The sequence below is a fragment of the Dromaius novaehollandiae genome, chromosome 16 (genome assembly GCF_036370855.1).
Source record: "Dromaius novaehollandiae isolate bDroNov1 chromosome 16, bDroNov1.hap1, whole genome shotgun sequence".
Classification (NCBI taxonomy): domain Eukaryota; kingdom Metazoa; phylum Chordata; class Aves; order Casuariiformes; family Dromaiidae; genus Dromaius; species Dromaius novaehollandiae.
This window is the reverse complement of record NC_088113.1, coordinates 21,984,193-21,997,244: the sequence shown is the minus strand read 5'-3', so window position 1 is coordinate 21,997,244 and position 13,052 is coordinate 21,984,193. Positions and strand designations below refer to the sequence as shown.

The 13,052-nt window shown below is 60.2% G+C and overlaps 3 long non-coding RNA genes across 3 annotated transcripts; all 3 read right to left on the bottom strand.

Annotated features, from left to right (window-relative positions):
• Positions 1–778: 778 nt before the first annotated feature.
• On the bottom strand, positions 779–3,624 carry LOC135330154 (uncharacterized). Its single transcript, XR_010391975.1, has 2 exons — positions 3,341–3,624; positions 779–1,113 (listed from the first exon to the last, which is right to left on the bottom strand). It is a non-coding gene; the product is annotated as an uncharacterized LOC135330154 (long non-coding RNA).
• A 756-nt stretch (positions 3,625–4,380) lies between these two features.
• On the bottom strand, positions 4,381–7,844 carry LOC135330155 (uncharacterized). The gene is made up of 4 exons (XR_010391976.1): positions 7,621–7,844; positions 6,066–6,193; positions 5,132–5,654; positions 4,381–4,730 (listed from the first exon to the last, which is right to left on the bottom strand). It is a non-coding gene; the product is annotated as an uncharacterized LOC135330155 (long non-coding RNA).
• A 2,095-nt stretch (positions 7,845–9,939) lies between these two features.
• LOC135330153 (uncharacterized) lies at positions 9,940–12,789 on the bottom strand. Its single transcript, XR_010391974.1, has 2 exons — positions 12,506–12,789; positions 9,940–10,277 (listed from the first exon to the last, which is right to left on the bottom strand). It is a non-coding gene; the product is annotated as an uncharacterized LOC135330153 (long non-coding RNA).
• Between the last annotated feature and the right edge of the window lie 263 nt (positions 12,790–13,052).

Here is a 13,052-nt window from a genome sequence, read left to right as displayed (position 1 = left end):
GAAGCCCTCAAATACAGGACAAGACGCCTTCTCTAAGGAAGCTGACTACTAGGTCTGCTTCATGGCAGCTTCTCCCCAGTATCAGGGCCCACTCAATAAACAAAATAGGACGAGAAATGTCTTAATCTGCTCCAAGTGCTTTCGTATAAGAGAACAACATCAAAACGAGGTATTATTGCATTTAGCCTCCACTACACGTGCTACCCCAGCGCCACGGACTTGCTTTAAAGCATCAGTGACGTACGCGGTCTGGCAGTAATTAATATTCACAGAATGAATACGCACTCGATCGAGTACGGGTGTTCATAAAAAGCTTTGCCAGTGCGTCGCTAGGTAACAAACCTAGACAAGCAGCTATTTGCCCTGATCCTTCGGCTTACATTTCTTCTGCCGGATGTAGTCAAACGTACCTGCATGCAGTGGCCTTGCGAGGCAGTGACACGGTGTCCGTGGGGTGGCTGTTCCAGGGTCTCTCGGGCTGTTCCAGGGTCCTCGGACAGCAACGGTGCTGGTCGACTTTCCCTTGCGCTGCACAGCAGGACAGCTCCGCACCGTGCCCTCCCAGCACCGCCACTCCTCCCAGCAGCTGCCTAACCGGCCCCAATCCTGAGCAAAGCTACGACCCCCAGGAGCCCGCAGCACCCCTCCTACTCTTCCCGCCCTCCCCATTTCCAAGAGGGACAGCCCCAGCCCCCGGGGACAACCCTGCCTGGTCACGCTGCTGTCCGAAAAGCGGATTCGTTGCCCGCTGTGCACTAAGCCAATAATGACACGCTCAGGAGAGACATTTGCTTATTTATTTCAGAGTTGTGCAAGCCTGGCTGCTCGGTGTTTTCCCCACAAATCAAGCGCAACTCCCCCCCCCGCCCCGGCTTTCCAAGTAGCATTTATACAAGTTGCAAGGTTTGCAACTTTCCCTCTTACACCGGTTGGTTAGTGATTTACATACAATTCTAATATTGCTTACACGCCATTTTAAAACTATGCATGCTCAGGGGAGGGGTCTTCACCCGGGCACAGGTCTTTCTGACCTATGGGCGTGATTTTCTTGTATTATAATGAGGACAGTTCAGTTCGGGGATACCTCGAATTCCTTTGCTAAATTGGCAACGTCTACATAGAAAACAAAACATTTTGATTTACTATTTCTTTAAGGCTTTAGCACTTCTAGCATGGCCTTGATTAAAGAATTATTTCCTCCCAGGAAATGGGGGGGGGGGGGGTTCTCCTCATCTGCCTAGTTTAAACAGCAGGAACACTCTTTCTGAGCTTCCAAGGTTGTCTTGCAACACCATCGGAGATGGAAAACACTTCCTGCCCTGTACCGGGGAAAAACAGGGGCATTCCACTGTCCCCCGTGACCTGTGGGGACTCAGGCGTGAGTGACACATGTCCAGTAAGGAACAGACCCAGCGGGCACTACAGCTCCTGGCCTGCCACGCGGCCGCCTGCTGGGAACCCCGCTGGCAGGGACCTGCCGCCGCCGCCGCCGCCCCCCCCGCGGGGCCACCTCGAGAGGCGCAGCATGGTCACCCAGTAGCCCCGCCTGAGAAGACTACACCTCCCAGCATACCGTGCACGCGAAAAGGGCGGCCCGGAAGCCCAGTGCCGGAAGACTACTGCTCCCGGCATGCCATGCCAAGCAACATGGCCGCCCGGAAGCCCAGTGCCGGAAGACTACCGCTCCCAGCATGCCGCGCTCAGAACAAACAGGCCCCACCGGAAGCCCAGTGCCGGAAGACTACTGCTCCCGGCATGCCGCGCCGAAAGCTACGGCTCCCCGCAGTCCCGCACCCCAACGCCCGCCCCCCACCCGCAGCGCTGGGGCACCTTTGACCCTCGGCACATTCCGTTCCTTTCCGTCCCGCCCCCCTTCCCCTTCCCCCCTGTCCCCCCGGAAACGGCCGCAGAGCCCCGAGCGCGGCCCCGCCAGCCCCACCACCGGCCCGGGGCTCCCCCGACACCCCCGCGACCGGCCCCGCCTCAGCTCCGACACTGCCCCCGCCCCTCCACGACCCTCCTCCCCCCGCTCCCCGACACGCTCCCGAGCTGACACAGGAGACCCCCCCCCCGCGCTCCTCCGACCGCGCAGTAAACCGCACCGCAGCCCCGGCGCACCCCCTTCCTCCCCCCGCCTCCGTGGCCCCGGGACGCTCCCAGCCGCCGGGACCCCCGGCACATGCGGGACCCGCAGCCTGCAGTGCGCCTCCCCCGGCCCCGCTCACCTCCTCCGCGGGGCGGCCGCCGGGCTGGTCCCGAAGGGCCGTGCTCCGCGGCAGCTCCGCTGCCCAGCTCCTGCCCCAGCGCCAGCTCCCCCCAACTGCGGCCCCAGCCCCCAAATGTGGGCCTGCCCTTGCCATCAGCCCCACCTGGGGCCTGTCCTGCCACCCAGCTCCCCCTGGCATTCATCCCAGCCCCAGGGCCCGCAGCTGTGGGCCTGCAGGAACTGGGCAGGGGGCCTGGCCATCAGCCCCTTCAGGGACAGCTGGGGCTGCCAGGGCAGCAGAGGCACCCCCACTCTCCTGACAGCAGCTTGCTGAGAGCTGAAGGGAGAGCCCTGCCTGGGGTGTAGAGTGCGGAAAGGGGAGTATGCGGAGCACAAGAGAACAAATCGAGAGCTCTGGGTGCAACACAAGTCAAGAAAAAAAAAAAAAAAAAAAAAAAAAAAAAAAAAAAAAGAACGATAGAGCAAACAGAGTGACTCTGGGGGCACCAAAAGGAGGGCCCTGGGGCACACCCAGAAGCACCCAGAAAACTCCAGGACAGGAGAAAAAGCTAAACAGAGACCTCTGCGGCATGCCGCAAAACACACACGGGGCCACGGGGCGCACCGAAAGGCACGCAGAGGGCTCGGGGGCAACCCAGAATGTGAACTGAGGGGTCCTGAGGGCATCAGAGGGCAAGTGCAGGGCTCTGGGGCAGACCAAAATACAGAGGAAGGGCCTTGGCGCACACCAGAGGGGTCACCAGGCACGCCGCAGGGCTCAACGCGGCTGACAGGATGGCGCCTGCAGGCTGCCCCAGGCACACGAGCGACACTGCGGAGTGCCAAAAGCAAATCCGGGAGCGGTTCGGGGACCTCACGCAGCCCTGGAGGGGCTCTGGCTGCCCTTGCGATGAGGGGAAACACCCCCAAGAGCCCCGAGGGTCCAGGCAACGCAAGGGAAATTCCCCGCAGCTCTGGGAACAGCACCGGGCTCCCTGGCAAGCGCAGGCACTCCCAAGTACATGGGACTCGGGGACCAGCTCCCAGCCCCGGACACAATGCGTAACCTCCTGCCCCGGGCATCGTGTTCAGGCAAACCGCCCTGGAGCTCGGCACCAGCGTGCCTCCCCTTACCTACGATATCCAAAGAGTCACCGCCGCACCAGCGTCTGTCCGTCCGTCCGTCCGTCGGGGAAGGGTCAGCTCCTGCCCCTGCCCTCGACGTGGCAGGTGTCCGAGTAGCCTCCCCCCAGTGCTTTTTCCTTCAGGGCTAGGATTCAGCTTGGAGAGCTGAGAGGAAAATGCCTGATCCCGCCTGCCTGCACTTCTGCCCTAACCCAGGCCAGAGCCCCTCAGGTTACTTAGTCCTCAGCGCTGCCTCGGGGAGGCCGAAATAACTGCTAACGGTCATTAGCGATACTTACCCTAGTTACCCGTGCCAGAACGCCTCCTCCTGTAGCAGTTCCTGGTGATATCGAGGGGCCGCTGCATTCTGGCTTCCTTGTTTCATCCCGTCCCTTCGGTATTAACCGCAAGCAAACGCTCGTCCGTCTCTTCTCCTCGTCAGCATTTGCTGTCCTTGGTTCCATCTCTGTAAGGAAGCGATAAACTCGCGTTTTACTTCCAGTGAAACGCTTAGGTTTATGCATGATCTTTTTCTCTTTACCCTGTTTTCTTTTTCCCCCTTTTTTTTCTTTTTTCCTTCTTCTTTTCCTTAAGGGAAAGGTCTTAATACGGCACTTTGCACCATACGTTGCAGGGTAAACGGTCTGGAAACGTTACACACAGCAATTAGGGCTAGGTTATTAGGCAGGCGGGCACGTCGCCTAATACCTTCCTAACGCCATCTTCCACGAAACCTTATTTTTATTCCGCTTCAGTGTTATTGGTACTGTTCGCAAACCCTCGTATGCATGCGCTTAACCGACAACTCTCTCGGTCTTTAACTACGTGGAGGAATGACAGCCCTCGATTTGCCTGTCTCCCTTTCAAACCTATTACCTTTTTGAGACTGCTCCTAGCTTCCTCTTACTCTTGCATGCTGGCCTCACAGGCGACGACCAAAACGAACAACTGGATCGCTAGGTCTAGCCCCCTCTCTTCAAGATGTGCCCCTTCGGGGCTTACGTTTCTTGGTCTCTTCAACTTCAGCCGTGGCAATTAATCTAAAAAAGTAAGTATGACATCTATTCCTTTCCGTAGCTGCGTGTACGATAACAAAACAAAACAGAAACAGCCAAAGCAAAGCTAAGGCAGATACAGGCAACAGCAGCCACAGGGTAGGAACGGGTTACTCAGTCCTCAGCGCTGCCTCGGGGAGGCCGAAATAACTGCTAACGGTCATCAGCGATACTTACCCTAGTTACCCGTGCCAGAACGCCTCCTCCTGTAGCAGTTCCTGGTGATATCGAGGGGCCGCTGCATTCTGGCTTCCTTGTTTCATCCCGTCCCTTCGGTATTAACCGCAAGCAAACGCTCGTCCGTCTCTTCTCCTCGTCAGCATTTGCTGTCCTTGGTTCCATCTCTGTAAGGAAGCGATAAACTCGCGTTTTACTTCCAGTGAAACGCTTAGGTTTATGCATGATCTTTTTCTCTTTACCCTGTTTTCTTTTTCCCCCTTTTTTCCTTCTTCTTTTCCTTAAGGGAAAGGTCTTAATACGGCACTTTGCACCATACGTTGCAGGGTAAACGGTCTGGAAACGTTACACACAGCAATTAGGGCTAGGTTATTAGGCAGGCGGGCACGTCGCCTAATACCTTCCTAACGCCATCTTCCACGAAACCTTATTTTTATTCCGCTTCAGTGTTATTGGTACTGTTCGCAAACCCTCGTATGCATGCACTTAACCGACAACTCTCTCGGTCTTTAACTACGTGGAGGAACGACAGCCCTCGATTTGCCTGTCTCCCTTTCAAACCTATTACCTTTTTGAGACTGCTCCTAGCTTCCTCTTACTCTTGCATGCTGGCCTCACAGGCGACGACCAAAACAAACAACTGGATCGCTAGGTCTAGCCCCCTCTCTTCAAGATGTGCCCCTTCGGGGCTTACGTTTCTTGGTCTCTTCAACTTCAGCCGTGGCAATTAATCTAAAAAAGTAAGTATGACATCTATTCCTTTCCGTAGCTGCGTGTACGACAACAAAACAAAACAGAAACAGCCAAAGCAAAGCTAAGGCAGATACAGGCAACAGCAGCCACAGGGTAGGAACGGGTTACTCAGTCCTCAGCGCTGCCTCGGGGAGGCCGAAATAACTGCTAACGGTCATCAGCGATACTTACCCTAGTTACCCGTGCCAGAACGCCTCCTCCTGTAGCAGTTCCTGGTGATATCGAGGGGCCGCTGCATTCTGGCTTCCTTGTTTCATCCCGTCCCTTCGGTATTAACCGCAAGCAAACGCTCGTCCGTCTCTTCTCCTCGTCAGCATTTGCTGTCCTCGGTTCCATCTCTGTAAGGAAGCGATAAACTCGCGTTTTACTTCCAGTGAAACGCTTAGGTTTATGCATGATCTTTTTCTCTTTACCCTGTTTTCTTTTTCCCCCTTTTTTTTCTTTTTTTCCTTCTTCTTTTCCTTAAGGGAAAGGTCTTAATATGGCACTTTGCACCATACGTTGCAGGGTAAACGGTCTGGAAACGTTACACACAGCAATTAGGGCTAGGTTATTAGGCAGGCGGGCACGTCGCCTAATACCTTCCTAACGCCATCTTCCACGAAACCTTATTTTTATTCCGCTTCAGTGTTATTGGTACTGTTCGCAAACCCTCGTATGCATGCGCTTAACCCACAACTCTCTCGGTCTTTAACTACGTGGAGGAACGACAGCCCTCGATTTGCCTGTCTCCCTTTCAAACCTATTACCTTTTTGAGACTGCTCCTAGCTTCCTCTTACTCTTGCATGCTGGCCTCACAGGCGACGACCAAAATGAACCACCGGATCCCCAGGTCTTGCTGCTTCTCTTCGAGATGTCCCCCTTCGGTGGGCTACCCTGCCAAACAAACCAAAAAGACTGCCGAGGTCACGAGGGTACCAGATTTTCAGACCGCTTCTCCGAGGCTTTCGGGGTGACTGACGTCACCGCTTCGCTTCACGTTACTCACAGCTACCTTCGTCTATTACTTAGGGCTAAACCTGTTTCTGTTTGCAGAGGGGCTTGTTGCTTGTTTAAACTTGACATATAGTCCATAACCTGCTCTGCATGCTCCCTAGTCCCTTCTGCTTTTGCAACACTTGTGGTAATTCAAGGCGGTAATTAAGAGTCCCCATTGTCCCATAGGCTGGAGCGAGACATTGCTGCTGCTCTGAGGAGGTGCCTAAAAGCCACGCTGTTTTCGCTAGCATCACTGGGGCTTCCCAGAGCCCATCGGTGTTCTCTTTGGCTCTTCCCGAGCCTTTTAGGTTTCTTAGGCTATTCCTTAGCCCTCCATTTTAGGGCAATGTTCTCCTTAAGCACTGCGCACAGCACGATTATCCCAGATCAGCCACATCGTGCACACACAGAGGCTTCTGAGAGGCGGCTCAGAAGAAAAGAGAGAGAAGTCTCTTTGTCATCCGCACATTCACCCGTCAACACTCTTCACCAGGAAGTGCTGTAACTTCCTGTTTCTCTAAAGCGGGACTGAGTCGAGGCGGAGACGCACATCGCACCCCATCTTTGTTAGAACGCCTCACTGCTGCGGGCACTGGGTCTGGCAGCAGTTTGAGGAATGTTTGGGGCCTTGCACAGAGTGCAGGGGAAGGTCTGGAGTCAGTGACAACATTGCGGCAGGGCTCGGAGGCGTTTTGGGGCCTGTGGGGGTGTTGGGGCAGGATTTGTGGGTGGTTTAATGGCTCTGGGGGGGCTGGTTGCAGGAAGGGTGGGACTCTGCGGGGCCCTCAGGGCAGGGGTGCCATCCCAGATGCGTAGCGAGCACATAGGGGTGCCCTACGTGGCTCTCAGCTCGGCGGGAGCAGCCACCGGTCTCCCACCCCACCAGACAGGGGAGCGGGGCGGGGGGGGGGGGGGAGAGAGGAGGTGGAGGGATCTATGAGCTCGCAGAGAACGCCAGAGGAGGCAGCAGGGAACTCCCCAAGGACCCCGCGTCCCAGACGAGAGGAGGCATCAGGCTGCCGTGCCGCTGCTAGAGACATCCAGACCCCCGCGCAGGCACCCCACACACACTCCTCCAGGCTGCGTCCGCAGGGGCGAGCGCACGCCCCGGCCCGCGCTGGGGAGGAACCGGGGCCCTACAGGCGACACACGCAAAAGGGAGAGTCAGAGCCGCGCTCCGGCAGACCCGGCGCCGCGCAGACCCGGCGCGGCCCCCGGCCCGACTCCCCCCTCCCCCCGCCCCGCCGCCTCCACGCAGCGACGGCCCCGGCTGGCAGGACACAGCCCGACACCCGCGGCCACCCGAAGGCACACGCTCGCCTCACCTCGCCTCACCGCGGCCCCCACATGCTCGACTCCAGCCCGCCTCTGCCCTCGCCCGCCGCCGTCCAGCCAAAACACCCGCCCTGCTCGCCGCCATCTTGCCCGCCGCCGCACCGCGCGTGCGCCGGCCGCCCAGGGCTCGCGCCGCCGCACCGCGCGTGCGCCGGCCGCCCAGGGCTCGCGCCGCCGCACCGCGCGTGCGCCGGCCGCCCAGGGCTCGCGCCGCCGCACCGCGCGTGCGCCGGCCGCCCAGGGCTCGCGCCGCCGCACCGCGCGTGCGCCGGCCGCCCAGGGCTCGCGCCGCCGCACCGCGCGTGCGCCGGCCGCCCAGGGCTCGCGCCGCCGCACCGCGCGTGCGCCGGCCGCCCAGGGCTCGCGCCGCCGCACCGCGCGTGCGCCGGCCGCCCAGGGCTCGCGCCGCCGCACCGCGCGTGCGCCGGCCGCCCAGGGCTCGCGCCGCCGCACCGCGCGTGCGCCGGCCCAGGACCGCGCGAGAGGGGCGGGGGGAGCGCGAGGGGCGGGGGGAGCGCGAGGGGCGGGGGGAGCGGAGCGCGAGGGGCGGGGGGAGCGGAGCGCGAGGGGCGGGGGGAGCGGAGCGCGAGGGGCGGGGGGAGCGGAGCGCGAGGGGCGGGGGGAGCGGAGCGCGAGGGGCGGGGGGAGCGGAGCGCGAGGGGCGGGGGGAGCGCAGCGCGAGGCAGCCCAGACCCGCAATGGCCCCACCCTCGCGTGGTCGCAGCGCCGCGCTGCAGCCGGCCGGCTCCCGCGCGCCAACCGCAGCCCGCCGCGCCACCCCGGCGCTCAGGCCGAGCAGCGAGCGCCCCGAGGCTGCTCTGCCCGCGCCCGAGAGAGCGGCGGGCTTCAGCGAGCAGGCGCTGGGGCTGCCCCGGGGAGAGAGCGCCGCGGAGCAGCTCCGAGACGGCACTGCCCGTCCCCGCGCCCCCAGGAAGCACCGAGAAGGAAAAGCCCTCTCGGGAAAAGCGCTCCCGGTCCGTGAGCACCGGGCAGGGGGCACGAGCGCGGCCCCTGCGCTTACCCGTCCCCGAGAGAGCGCAGAGTAGCGGCCAACACGGCGACCGGCAGCGCGCACGTGTGCGCCGGCTGCCCGCAACGGTCTCCGTACGCAGCGGTGGCCGCCGGCGGCTGCAGTGCTGCCTTGTCGACACGCGAGGGCAGCCGTGAGCGCGCCCCCCTCCCGCGTGCAGTGCCGCCTTTCAGACACGCGAGGGCAGCAAGGAGCAGGGCGCAGCGCTTTCCTGCCCCCCTTGCAAAATACTCGCTAGACAAAAACGGCTTGGGCTCCTCCCGAACGCTTACCTGGCTTCATTACTGCAGCTATTAGGAACCGAAGTGCATAGCCTTCTAGCAAAGGGAACGACCGTCTTTTCAAAACTTCCCGCGACTCCCCAGAATTGTCACTGCCTTGCATCAGCAGCCAGCTTCTTCCAACCCAGCCGCAAGAAACATTTTGCCTTCCCGGCAGAACTTTCTGCTCCCCGGGGGGTCCAAAGGAAACCCGTCACTCACTACTGTCTGTCAAAACGTACCGGAAGCCCTCAAATACAGGACAAGACGCCTTCTCTAAGGAAGCTGACTACTAGGTCTGCTTCATGGCAGCTTCTCCCCAGTATCAGGGCCCACTCAATAAACAAAATAGGACGAGAAATGTCTTAATCTGCTCCAAGTGCTTTCGTATAAGAGAACAACATCAAAACGAGGTATTATTGCATTTAGCCTCCACTACACGTGCTACCCCAGCGCCACGGACTTGCTTTAAAGCATCAGTGACGTACGCGGTCTGGCAGTAATTAATATTCACAGAATGAATACGCACTCGATCGAGTACGGGTGTTCATAAAAAGCTTTGCCAGTGCGTCGCTAGGTAACAAACCTAGACAAGCAGCTATTTGCCCTGATCCTTCGGCTTACATTTCTTCTGCCGGATGTAGTCAAACGTACCTGCATGCAGTGGCCTTGCGAGGCAGTGACACGGTGTCCGTGGGGTGGCTGTTCCAGGGTCTCTCGGGCTGTTCCAGGGTCCTCGGACAGCAACGGTGCTGGTCGACTTTCCCTTGCGCTGCACAGCAGGACAGCTCCGCACCGTGCCCTCCCAGCACCGCCACTCCTCCCAGCAGCTGCCTAACCGGCCCCAATCCTGAGCAAAGCTACGACCCCCAGGAGCCCGCAGCACCCCTCCTACTCTTCCCGCCCTCCCCATTTCCAAGAGGGACAGCCCCAGCCCCCGGGGACAACCCTGCCTGGTCACGCTGCTGTCCGAAAAGCGGATTCGTTGCCCGCTGTGCACTAAGCCAATAATGACACGCTCAGGAGAGACATTTGCTTATTTATTTCAGAGTTGTGCAAGCCTGGCTGCTCGGTGTTTTCCCCACAAATCAAGCGCAACTCCCCCCCCCGCCCCGGCTTTCCAAGTAGCATTTATACAAGTTGCAAGGTTTGCAACTTTCCCTCTTACACCGGTTGGTTAGTGATTTACATACAATTCTAATATTGCTTACACGCCATTTTAAAACTATGCATGCTCAGGGGAGGGGTCTTCACCCGGGCACAGGTCTTTCTGACCTATGGGCGTGATTTTCTTGTATTATAATGAGGACAGTTCAGTTCGGGGATACCTCGAATTCCTTTGCTAAATTGGCAACGTCTACATAGAAAACAAAACATTTTGATTTACTATTTCTTTAAGGCTTTAGCACTTCTAGCATGGCCTTGATTAAAGAATTATTTCCTCCCAGGAAATGGGGGGGGGGGGGGTTCTCCTCATCTGCCTAGTTTAAACAGCAGGAACACTCTTTCTGAGCTTCCAAGGTTGTCTTGCAACACCATCGGAGATGGAAAACACTTCCTGCCCTGTACCGGGGAAAAACAGGGGCATTCCACTGTCCCCCGTGACCTGTGGGGACTCAGGCGTGAGTGACACATGTCCAGTAAGGAACAGACCCAGCGGGCACTACAGCTCCTGGCCTGCCACGCGGCCGCCTGCTGGGAACCCCGCTGGCAGGGACCTGCCGCCGCCGCCGCCGCCCCCCCCGCGGGGCCACCTCGAGAGGCGCAGCATGGTCACCCAGTAGCCCCGCCTGAGAAGACTACACCTCCCAGCATACCGTGCACGCGAAAAGGGCGGCCCGGAAGCCCAGTGCCGGAAGACTACTGCTCCCGGCATGCCATGCCAAGCAACATGGCCGCCCGGAAGCCCAGTGCCGGAAGACTACCGCTCCCAGCATGCCGCGCTCAGAACAAACAGGCCCCACCGGAAGCCCAGTGCCGGAAGACTACTGCTCCCGGCATGCCGCGCCGAAAGCTACGGCTCCCCGCAGTCCCGCACCCCAACGCCCGCCCCCCACCCGCAGCGCTGGGGCACCTTTGACCCTCGGCACATTCCGTTCCTTTCCGTCCCGCCCCCCTTCCCCTTCCCCCCTGTCCCCCCGGAAACGGCCGCAGAGCCCCGAGCGCGGCCCCGCCAGCCCCACCACCGGCCCGGGGCTCCCCCGACACCCCCGCGACCGGCCCCGCCTCAGCTCCGACACTGCCCCCGCCCCTCCACGACCCTCCTCCCCCCGCTCCCCGACACGCTCCCGAGCTGACACAGGAGACCCCCCCCCCGCGCTCCTCCGACCGCGCAGTAAACCGCACCGCAGCCCCGGCGCACCCCCTTCCTCCCCCCGCCTCCGTGGCCCCGGGACGCTCCCAGCCGCCGGGACCCCCGGCACATGCGGGACCCGCAGCCTGCAGTGCGCCTCCCCCGGCCCCGCTCACCTCCTCCGCGGGGCGGCCGCCGGGCTGGTCCCGAAGGGCCGTGCTCCGCGGCAGCTCCGCTGCCCAGCTCCTGCCCCAGCGCCAGCTCCCCCCAACTGCGGCCCCAGCCCCCAAATGTGGGCCTGCCCTTGCCATCAGCCCCACCTGGGGCCTGTCCTGCCACCCAGCTCCCCCTGGCATTCATCCCAGCCCCAGGGCCCGCAGCTGTGGGCCTGCAGGAACTGGGCAGGGGGCCTGGCCATCAGCCCCTTCAGGGACAGCTGGGGCTGCCAGGGCAGCAGAGGCACCCCCACTCTCCTGACAGCAGCTTGCTGAGAGCTGAAGGGAGAGCCCTGCCTGGGGTGTAGAGTGCGGAAAGGGGAGTATGCGGAGCACAAGAGAACAAATCGAGAGCTCTGGGTGCAACACAAGTCAAGAAAAAAAAAAAAAAAAAAAAAAAAAAAAAAAAAAAAAAGAACGATAGAGCAAACAGAGTGACTCTGGGGGCACCAAAAGGAGGGCCCTGGGGCACACCCAGAAGCACCCAGAAAACTCCAGGACAGGAGAAAAAGCTAAACAGAGACCTCTGCGGCATGCCGCAAAACACACACGGGGCCACGGGGCGCACCGAAAGGCACGCAGAGGGCTCGGGGGCAACCCAGAATGTGAACTGAGGGGTCCTGAGGGCATCAGAGGGCAAGTGCAGGGCTCTGGGGCAGACCAAAATACAGAGGAAGGGCCTTGGCGCACACCAGAGGGGTCACCAGGCACGCCGCAGGGCTCAACGCGGCTGACAGGATGGCGCCTGCAGGCTGCCCCAGGCACACGAGCGACACTGCGGAGTGCCAAAAGCAAATCCGGGAGCGGTTCGGGGACCTCACGCAGCCCTGGAGGGGCTCTGGCTGCCCTTGCGATGAGGGGAAACACCCCCAAGAGCCCCGAGGGTCCAGGCAACGCAAGGGAAATTCCCCGCAGCTCTGGGAACAGCACCGGGCTCCCTGGCAAGCGCAGGCACTCCCAAGTACATGGGACTCGGGGACCAGCTCCCAGCCCCGGACACAATGCGTAACCTCCTGCCCCGGGCATCGTGTTCAGGCAAACCGCCCTGGAGCTCGGCACCAGCGTGCCTCCCCTTACCTACGATATCCAAAGAGTCACCGCCGCACCAGCGTCTGTCCGTCCGTCCGTCCGTCGGGGAAGGGTCAGCTCCTGCCCCTGCCCTCGACGTGGCAGGTGTCCGAGTAGCCTCCCCCCAGTGCTTTTTCCTTCAGGGCTAGGATTCAGCTTGGAGAGCTGAGAGGAAAATGCCTGATCCCGCCTGCCTGCACTTCTGCCCTAACCCAGGCCAGAGCCCCTCAGGTTACTTAGTCCTCAGCGCTGCCTCGGGGAGGCCGAAATAACTGCTAACGGTCATTAGCGATACTTACCCTAGTTACCCGTGCCAGAACGCCTCCTCCTGTAGCAGTTCCTGGTGATATCGAGGGGCCGCTGCATTCTGGCTTCCTTGTTTCATCCCGTCCCTTCGGTATTAACCGCAAGCAAACGCTCGTCCGTCTCTTCTCCTCGTCAGCATTTGCTGTCCTTGGTTCCATCTCTGTAAGGAAGCGATAAACTCGCGTTTTACTTCCAGTGAAACGCTTAGGTTTATGCATGATCTTTTTCTCTTTACCCTGTTTTCTTTTTC